Here is a 10,523-nt window from a genome sequence, read left to right as displayed (position 1 = left end):
ATCACTTTGGAGGATGCTAGTAAATGAACTTGTTACTTTGAAACTGGTGAATAAAGGGAAAGAATAACATTTGTTTCCTTTCCTATATAAATCATACCTCTGGGGGACCAAATAGTAGACAAGGGGCAGCATCTTTATGGGGGAGATGAAGAAGGAATGGCGGAATGGGAACAGTCCTGGTTTGCAAACTCTAGTGAATGAGAGCACCAGGCACTGAGTGCCAACCACGGTCGCCACAAAAAGAGAAACGACTAATAATGCCCCTTTCCATGGGAAAATACCACATACCTTCAAAATAGTCTTACCAGAAATTCTTATCTGAATCTGATTAAAATCCAACTACTGATTTGTAGAAACACAGAAAGGGAGAGGAAGTGAGTAACCTACACCATCATGTTGCAATCAACAAAATCCAGGCTGTGGGGAATTTAAGAGGAAAATTAATCCTGATTCTTCAGCTATTAAATTTCAGGCCAAGACAGAGAGAAAGAGAGATCGGGGTGGTGTGGGGTGCGGGAGAGAGAGAGTTGAAGGAAACTATAAGTAAATAGTATAGCAGTTCTAAGACAATTAGAAATTTGAATGAGGACTAAATAGTTTATATTAAGCAAATATTATATTCTTTTCATTTATTTTAAATTTTAGGTTAATGTGAGGGTACAACCAGGTCATAATATTTGAATTTATCAAGTAGAGTCCCTCATGCAGCTGTGTCCTTACACCCCTAAGGTGTGCCATTCACCCCTACATTGTGCCCATTAAGTGGGCCCAAACTTCCCCTTCCTGAGTTCTTCCTCACTCCAACTTGAATTGAAGTGAGTTTTTCTCCTATATGGACATGAATTAGATCATCTACTGGTTTCAAATTAGTGTGGAGTACACTGGATATTTGCTTTTCCATTCTTGTGATACTTTACTGAGAAGAATGTATTTCAACTCCACCCAGGCTAATGGAAAAGATGTGAAGTTACCATCTTTTTATGGCTTCATAGTATTCCATGGTACATGTATATGCCATAGTTTGTTAATACATTCTTGAGTTGATGGACATTTACGTTGTTTCCATATCTTGGCAATTGTAAATTAAGCTGTGATAAACAATCTAGTGAAAATACCTTTTTTAAATAGCTGGGCATTGTAGGGGGCAACTGTGGTCCCAGCTACTTGGGAGGCTGAGGCAGGAGACTCACATGAGCCCAGGAGTTGGAGGTTGCTGTGAGCTGCGATGCCACAGCACTCTACCCAGGGGGACAGCTTGAGGCTTTGAAAATATCTTTTTTTTTTTGAGACAGAGTCTCACTGTGTGCCCTCGGTAGAGTGCTATGATGTCACAGCTCACAGCAACCTCAAACTCATGGGCTTAAGCAATTCTCTTTCTTCAGCCTTCCAAGTAGCTGGGACTACAGTGCCTGCCACAATACCTAGCTATTTTTTGTTGCCGTTGTCATTGCTGTTTAGGAGGTCTGGGCTGGGTTTGAACCCGCCTGCCTCCGTGTATGTGGCCAGTGCCGTAACCACTGTGCTACAGGTGCCTCACCCATGAACAAATTTCTGAACAGAGAGGTGTTTCCTCATCTGTGAAATAGGTATAGTCCCATCTCATACTGTTATTAGTGAAAATTAAATAAGTAAATACTTATAAAGCATATAGATAGGCCAGAAACATAATAAACAATGCTTGTTAGTTGTATTATTATTTTTGCACTCCCTTTCCCTGGCAGCCTTTAGTGGAGGCTCATTTAAATGCCTCACGCATACTGCAGACATAGTGGGAAAGCTGTAGTAGGCAGACTGGGGCATCATGGAGAGGAAAACAGCACCTCCGCCCTCCCTAGTCTGGTGAGGTCATTGGCGGGAATCACCTGGGAGTGAGGAGGGAAAATGCAAGTCTAGTTTTTGGGACCAGATCCAGGTGCCCTACCCTTGACAGGAGCCTCCTCTCCATCTGCCAACACAGCCAGTTCCTCTCTCTTTCCCCACAGTGCACCTTTGCACTCTCTTATATTTGCATCATCTCATGGCATTTCTTATCTGTTAGTGTCTTCAGCTAACCTGGAGCTTTTGCAGAGGAGGCTAGATGTTCTCTGGGGTCTGTGTCTAATGCCCTGTGTAAAGAGCATTGCCACAGCTACACTGAAATCCTTAGGGGAGCAGAGCAGGTGAATCTAGGGACTGAATGTTGTAGTGTTACTGGAATTCCTTTTTTTGGTAGGTCCTTGGGCTTGGGGATTCGAAGAATGAACCCCATGGACCACAGATTAGTGGTAAAATAAGATTTTATTAGACTGAAAGGAATACAGAAGGAGTAAAAAGCACCAGAGCTTCTGCCAAAGGAGGGAAAAAACCCAAGTGGGATGTCTTCATGGGTCCTTTGTCTAGGGGTATATGTTATATTTTGGCCAGGACTTGGCAGGTGGAAAAAATATCTTTTCAAAGTTAATGAGTGTATTAACAAAGGAATGAATGCAGTCCCTCCATGGGGGCAAGGTTATTAGGCATTTGCAGTTCTTGCTTTAGGGAAGGAATTGGGGTGTGTTCTCCCCAGTCAAGGTGGAACCTGACCTTCAAAACCTTTCTGGATACTTTGTTTATTGCCTTGCTAGGGCTCAGAGTATGTGGGCTAGAAAGGGCAGAGATGGGGGTCTGATTTCTGAGCTCACCTGGGCCTAGAGAATGGGGAGGACCCTGTCTATCCCTGAGTGGGGGAACCCTGTGTCAGGAAGAAACAAAGGAGCCTTCCCCTAGATGGAGCAGCACAACTCACCAGCAGTTTTGTGTGGCTGGAGGGCAGTGCCGGTGCAGCATGGGTGTGCAGGAGAGAGGCGACAGCTGGTGCTGGCATTGGTAGCTAACACTGGGCTGTGAGCAAGACGGCTCAGCAAATCCCAGCAACATTAACGTTGGTGCAGGTACAGGCTCAGATCAGGATACCGAAAGCTTATGGAGCCAAAGATGAAACATTATTCTGAGGTGTGAGATGAAAGGAAAATGGAGGCCCAATTTGTGCAATTAAAATGGCTTTATTCCATCTGGGTACAGGTGGAGTGATATCTACAACTAGAAAAGAAATCCACATGTGGGTAATGGTGGTTGGGAAGTTTTAAAGGGCTAGGGAGACAAGGATTGGTCCATCTACCACTTCCTGGGAGGGACATACACTCAATTCTTCCTGGGGAGGTGGGTAGGAAAGGGTTAGGATAGCCAGGATTGGCCATCTTCCTATTTCCTGGGAGGGACATGCTCTCAGGAAAGGAATCTTTCCTGGGCAGTTGGTTTTACCTGGGCAGGTCAGTAATCTGATCCTATCAGATACAAGTATCTTTCTTGAGCATTTTGGGGAAAGGCAAGCTCAACTGGGTGCAGCTGTCCACACAATGGGGCTGTGCTCTAGGAGGGGGACCTTGACCTCTGCTGCCCTCACCCCTTGTGGGGTGATTTGCAGCATCTGATATCTAGGAGGCTGGTTGAAGCCATACACAACTGCTCTGGCCAGAGTGCAGGTGTAGGCAGTGAAAGTTCAAGAATTTGAGCCTGGCTCGGCGCCTATGGCTCAACCAGCTAAGGCGCCAGCCATGTACACCTAGGGTGGCGGGTTCGAATCCCCAGCCCGGACCTGCCAAACAACAATGACGGCTGCAACCAAAAAATAGCCGGGCGTTGTGGCGGCGCCTTGTGGTCCCAGCTACTTGGGAGGCGGAGGCAGGAGACTTGCTTGAGCCCAGGAGTTGGAGGTTGCCGTGAGCTGTAATGCCACAGCACTCTACCTGGGGGACAGCTTGAGGCTCTGTCTCAAAAAAAAAAAAAAAAAAGAATTTGAGCCTGTAAGTAACAAATTGACAATAGACAGACTAACAGGAGAAAAAACATGCAAGTTTATTAAGGTGCACTTGCATGAGAGTTGCATGAAGTATGAAACTCAAAGAAGGGCCAGGTGGATGAAACTTAAATACCCTCTTCAGAAGGGAGAAGGAAGTGGGGCTGTGGCACTTTCAGAGGAAGAGTAAATGAATCTTAGGAGAGAAGAATGGGTCTGAAGAACTGACACTAGTCTGGGACACAGCTCCTCTGGGACCTGACTGCAGCGGTGAGTCTGGTCTTCCTTCCCCTGAGCTGATCTTCTCTGCTTGGTGAGATAAGAGGGGACCCAGCACATTGGTACTCCTTCTGGAGTACCCATTAGTCAGTTAAGATAGCTTCAGAGAATGCCCCTCCCAGAGATGGGGGCAGAAGGTCAGTGAGAGATGGCTTCCAAGGCTACCTCTTCTGTTCAAAGTACTTATCATGTCAAAGAACATACTTGAAGCAAGAAAAATTTTCATTTTCTTGGACTCAGTATTATCCCAGTTGACTCCCTGTCTTCAGGGCATGGGCAGCTCCCCCTGCCCCTCCTCTTGAGGTCCAGGCACAGTTTGCATTTTTTTTTTTTTTTTGAGACAGAGCCTCAAGCTGTCACCTTGGGTAGAGTGCTGTGGCATCACAGCTCACAGCAACCTCCAACTCCTGGGCTCAAGCGAGTCTCCTGCCTCCACCTCCCAAGTAGCTGGGATTATAGGTGCCCGCCACAATGCCTAGCCATTTTTTGGTTGCAGCCATCATTGTTGTTTGGCAGGCCCAGGCTGGATTCGAACCCGCCAGCTCAGGTCTATGTGGCTGGCGCCTTAGCCGTTTGAGCCACAGGCACCGAACCCACAATTTGCATTTGAAGGTGCCATTTGAAGCAGAGTAGTGCAGGGTCAGATAACATTTTAGAAAGGTGGCTTTGGAGGGCAGATGGGAGGGGAAATAGGGACAGTGGGTGTGGGTGGAGTAGGTAACTGTGGGGAAAGTGAGGTGAGCATGGACCCTGGAAAACAGAAACAAACGGCAACAGGGAGAAGGAGCCGTAAGACTTGGGCTGAGCCTGCCCCCCACTAGCCCTTGCTACAGTCCTCTGAGGGGACAGAGGGAGGCTGGCTAAAAAAGAAGAAAACACAGGGAGGCAGGCCCTCTGCAGGGCTTGTTAAGTAGGGGGGCGGGGGACACACTTGTTTGCTCAGTTTCTCCCAAACCATGAAACCGAAAATGGAGACAGGGCCGGGCATGGTGGTTCATAGCTGTAATCCTAGCACTCTGCGAGGCCCAGGCCAGTGGATTGCCTGAGCTCAAGACTGACCTGAGCAAGAGGGAGACCCTTTCTCCAAAAATAGCTGGGTGTTTTGGGGACCTGTAGTCCCAGCTACTGGGGAAGCTGAGGCAAGGGGATCACTTGTGCCCAAGTTTGAGGTTGCTGTGATGCCATGGCTCTCTACTGAGGCTGACAAAGTACACCATGGGACTTTACTGAGGATGACAAAGTGACACTCTGTCTCAAAAAACAAACAAAACAAAAACAAAGCCAACAAAAAAAGAAAAAGGAGACGGGAAGATGGTGGGGGAGGGGTGAGCTCTGGGCCCAGGAGGAAGCACAAAGCTGTCTCTGCTTCCCTTCAAGGCGGATGGAGGGCAAGGGGTTCTCTGAAGCCAAGGAGGGTCCTGAGAAGGAGGCATCAGTGTCCAGGGCACCCGGAGGGAGGAGTACGAGACAGAGGCAGGTGGGAAGGAGCTGCCTGGCCAAGGTACCATCCCTGGGGCGGACAGCAGGAGCCACAGGTGGCAGAAGAGGGACATAGTGGGGATGGCCCACATCAGCAGACTCTGCAGCCATGCACCTTTCAGAAAACTTTAGCAAGGGATTCACCCAGGCCCTGCAGAGTGACCTGAGGGCACTAGCCACACAGATGGCCTCACCAAAGAGTCAGCAATGGTTGAGGGAGAGCAGTGGGTGATCCCTGCTCCCCTCTACTGCCCTTTCCTTCCAGCCCATCCCCTGGGGGAAGGAAATCAGTGGAGGGAGGGTGGGGGAGTGAAGAGCCCTGTCCTTACCTTTTTGCAGGACCCAGAGGCCTGGTCTGGCGCTGGCAGAGGGCAGAGAGAACAGTGAATCAGCTGAACAGGACACTGAAGTTTTCAACTGGACTTGGGACTGGGCATCTGCCTGAGAGGTCCTCAAGGGACAGGAAAAGCAGTTTTGATAGAGCCTGATTGAAGAAGGGACTAAGAAAATCAAAACATTTCATACTTCTCCCTGTGCAGTTTCATCTTGTTAAGGCTCAGAAAATATAGCTGAGTACTTTCACCTGAAGGGAACTGGAAGTCCTTAGAAGCAAAGTCATTCTCTTGCCCTATTACCTCCTCCTCTTTCTTTCCACCCCCAAAGAAAACATGGGACTCAGAATTCTGCTTCCCCAAAGCAGGTCATAGAAACATAGAACCCCATTTCCTCCAAGCAAGCCATGCAACCTAGAAAAGTCATTCTCCCCCTTCTCCCTTTGTCCATGAAGACCCTCATTCCAGAGGAGTCCTGCTCCTGACCTGGGAGGAACGGATGCTACAGGGGCTAAGGAGGTTCTGTGCAGACAGGCCTTGCTAGGTTTCCCACTCCCTCACCATTAGACTGATTGATCACACTCTTGTCCAGTCACACTCATACTCGGCTGTCCATTCTTCTTTGAACGAAGCATAAACACAATTTTCCCTGGGTTTTTGGATCTTTATTTCTGATGGCTCTCGTCATGTCACATTGTTTCAGTACATTTGTTATGCTTGTCTCTTATTAACCTGTGTTTTGTTAGAGAAGCATCAGCTCTGACGTTTATGATGGGTGAGGAAAGTTATCAACCACAGTTTCAGGTGATCATTTCCCTTGTTCAAACCAGGACAATGGAACTCAGAGCCCTCAAGGAATCTCCTCAGCTCACACAGTTCTAAGACTGTGGCTGTGGCCTCTGAGGTGGCCCTGGTGCCCCTTATCTCCTGTGTTCACCAACATGATGAACAGGAATTCCAGAACTTTCCACAATAAGTCAGGCTGGTCTGCATGGCCACCAGAGACCTTGGCAGAGTGATGGTGTGTGACTTCCCAGACTAGGCAGGAGAGGCCTCGCAGATTCTGCCTGGGCCTCATGCATCATTTCTCTGGGGGAAGTCACCACTATGTGACTGATAGAGGATTCCCCCACTCAGGGCTGGACGGGGATCCCTCCCATTCTCTAGGCCCAGGTGAGCTCAGAAGTCAGACCCCCATTTCTAGGCACAAACAGGCTGCCCTTTCCAGGTCCTACCCTCTGGGCTTTAGCAAGGTCATGAACAAAGCAGCCTGAAACATAGAGTAGAGAGTGCACACCCTAATACTTTCCTGAGATAAAAAATGGCAAAGACCTAATAACCTTACCTTAAGGGGAGGGACTGCATTCATTCATTTGTTAATATACTCATTAACTTTGAAAAGATGTTTTCCTACTTATTAAGTCCTGGCCAAAAATACTATATATATATATATATGTACGCATGTGTGTGTATATGTGTGTATATATATATATATATATATCCCTATATATAGGGATGTCTATATATAGCATGCTTGGTTAAATCACTGGACATTCACAGTCCCCCACAAAGGACCCATGTGGGAGACTTCCGACTTGGGTCTCTCCCTTTCCCAGAAGCTCTGGTGCTTCTCTTACTCCTTCTGCATTCCTTTCTGTCTAATAAAATTGTGTCTTACCACTGATCTGTGGGCCATGGGTTCATTCTTCGAATCCCTGAGACCAAGGACCTACTGAAGAAAGAAATTCCTGTAATACCATGAGGGCTCGCTCTTGAACAGTCCCGGGTGAGGAAATGAGACCCTTAGCCCCAGGGCTGGTACCAGTTTGCCAGGCATGAGAGTGAGGGAGTCATGGGATAGTGAAAACCAGTTGTTTTTCTTCTACATTCACAGTATTTCACTGTGATACCAGTCATGTGGGTCTTTTCCCGCACTGGACAATTTTCTGACACCAGATGACAGCTGACTGCCCTAATATTTAAATCAGCTCAGTCTGACACTAACCACCTGGAGTTAGCACAGACCTCATAGATGTCATAGTGGTCTCACAGACCACTTCAGATGCCAGTCAAGAGTAGTAGATCCCCAGGTCACTCACAACTTTTGTCTTATTTGGCTATAGATTGGGGGCTTCCATGACAATCTTCTGAGGTTCAATAATTTGCTAGAAAGGTTCACAGAAGACAGGAAAATTTTACTTTCTATTGCTAATTTAATACAAATTAAATTTTATTTAAAATGGTAAGATCATCTAAAAGACCACCTGGATGGCTAAATGGCAGAAAGGAGAGCTTTACTGGAGATAAGTGTTGTAAGCTGGGAAGAGAAAGTCTCCGGCTTGGGTGGAAGGTGTTCCCTCTTTGAAGAAGGGAAAGAGTTTGGGTTTTATGCCTCTTAGGGCCATTCAGCAACTTTTGGGGAAAAGCTATACAGAGAGCATGTGCAATGAGTCATTATATAGGTGACATACATCCCATGTTCACGTTGTGGTGGGATTTTAGTATTAGAAAGAGGTGGGGCTCGGCGCCTATAGCTCAACCGGCTAAGGCGCCAGCCATGTACACCTAAGGTGGCGGGTTCGAATCCCCAGCCCGGACACGCCAAACAACAATGACAGCTGCAACCAAAAAATAGCCGGGCGTTGTGGCGGGCGCCTGTGGTCCCAGCTACTTGGAAGGCGGAGGCAAGAGACTCACTTAAGCCCAGGAGTTGGAGGTTGCTGTGAGCTGTAATGCCACGGCACTCTACCCAGGGGGACAGCTTGAGGCTCTGTCTCAAAAAAAAAAAAAATAAAAAAGAGATGGAATTTGGCTTTTGAAGTCAAAAGGTGAACTGTAAGATACACAGTTTGTGTGCAGTCTCCATACTGGCAGGCACTGGCTTAAGGTCTGTAATAGTTTATCAGAAGAGAATGTTCATAGGACCCATCTTCTGTCTAATTAGAGTTGTAGTGGTCTGGGTTATAAATCAATAGTTCCTATTGTTTGAGAGTTTCGCAAGAGTGTAATTTTTCTCACAGTTTTAGGAATTTGGAAATTTATTATGCCACAGGCCCTGAAGCTTCTGACCTGTAGGTAATTTTTGTTTTCTTAACTGTATCTATTTCAGTTTCTCAGATCACAGTACAAATGAACCATCAGCTGATGAGATACACAAGGCAGGGTTTGGAAGGGTCCTGAGTACAGACAGGAGCTGCAATGGAGTTGGGGTGCACCAACATTCTGGCACATGGATGTGTTCTTGTTCACCACCCCTGAAAGCTCTCTAAACCCCATCTTTTTGGGTGTTTATGGGAGCTGTATTACATAGGCATGCCTGGTTAAATCACTAGACATTCATGGTCAACTAAATCTTCAGACACTCTCCCTTTCCTAGAGTTTGGGGGTTGAGGGATGGGTGGAAACGTGGGGCTGAAAGTTCCAAACCTCTAATCCAGAAGTTTCCACACATTCTGTCCCCCTCTTTTTTCCACTGGAAAAAGAGTTGTCTTGGGCCACACATTAAATACACAAACACTAATATAAGCTGATTAGCAAAAAAAAAAAAAAAAAAAAAAGGTCTGTGAATACCCTTTGTGATATCAGACACCACAGATAAGCAAAAAATGTACTCAAAAATCAGTATGTGGCCCGCAGGCTGTAGTTTGGCTACCCCTGCTCTAATTATGGTTAGTTGCCCTGGCAACCAGCCCCCATGCCATGGTTATCTAGGAGCTCCCAGCTATCAGTCGTCTCATTAGCATACAAAAAGACACTCATAACTTTGGAGATTCCAAAGATTTTAGAAGCTGTGTGTCAGGATATAGGGTATGAACTGAGAAGTATGAAAACAAACAAACAAACAAACAAACAAAATATATAATATATATGTACATAGATATTTGTGTGTGTGTGTATATATATTTATATATTTGGTTCTCAATATCACAGGCACTACAGAAACCCAGTCAAGCCTTCAGATGATTGCAGCCCCAGCTGACATCTGACTGCATATTCATGATGGACCCCAAGTCAGGGATGCCTGGCCAAATCACTCCTAGATTCCTGACCTGCAGAAATTGCAGGTGGTAATATATGATTATCGTTGTTCTAAGATATCAGGTCTTGAGGTAAATTGTTAAGCAATGTAATGTCAAAAGATAAAATCACAACAAATTTTGTCTGACAATTTTATTTATTTATTGAGACTGAGTCTCACTATGTTGCCCTCAGTAGAGTGCTGTAATGTTACAGTTCACAGCAACCTCCAACTCTTGGCTTAATTGATTCTCTTGCCTCAGCTTTCCAAGTAGCTGGGACGACAGGCACCCACCAAAATGCCCCACTATTTTTTGTTGCAGTTGTCATTGTTAGTTAGCTGGCCTGGGCCGGGTTCAAACCCTCCAGCCTTGGTGTATGTGGCTGGCGCCATACCCACTGTGCTGCAGGCACCGAGACACTTTTGACAATTTTAATTGGCTTTATTTGCTTTTATTCTAGCAACGCCTCTTTCCATAAAACAGAATATGTGTTCTGATAAACTGAGAAGAGGAGCCTCTTTCTAGGCGGAAGAGGGCTGCAGAAAATGAAAGCAGAGAACAAAAAGTAGATTGGTTATTTCAAAGTTACTTTCCTTGTAG

Source organism: Otolemur garnettii, unplaced genomic scaffold (assembly GCF_000181295.1).
Source record: "Otolemur garnettii isolate 467f Iridium unplaced genomic scaffold, OtoGar3 scaffold00059, whole genome shotgun sequence".
Lineage (NCBI taxonomy): Eukaryota > Metazoa > Chordata > Mammalia > Primates > Galagidae > Otolemur > Otolemur garnettii.
Note: the sequence above shows the minus strand (reverse complement) of the source record.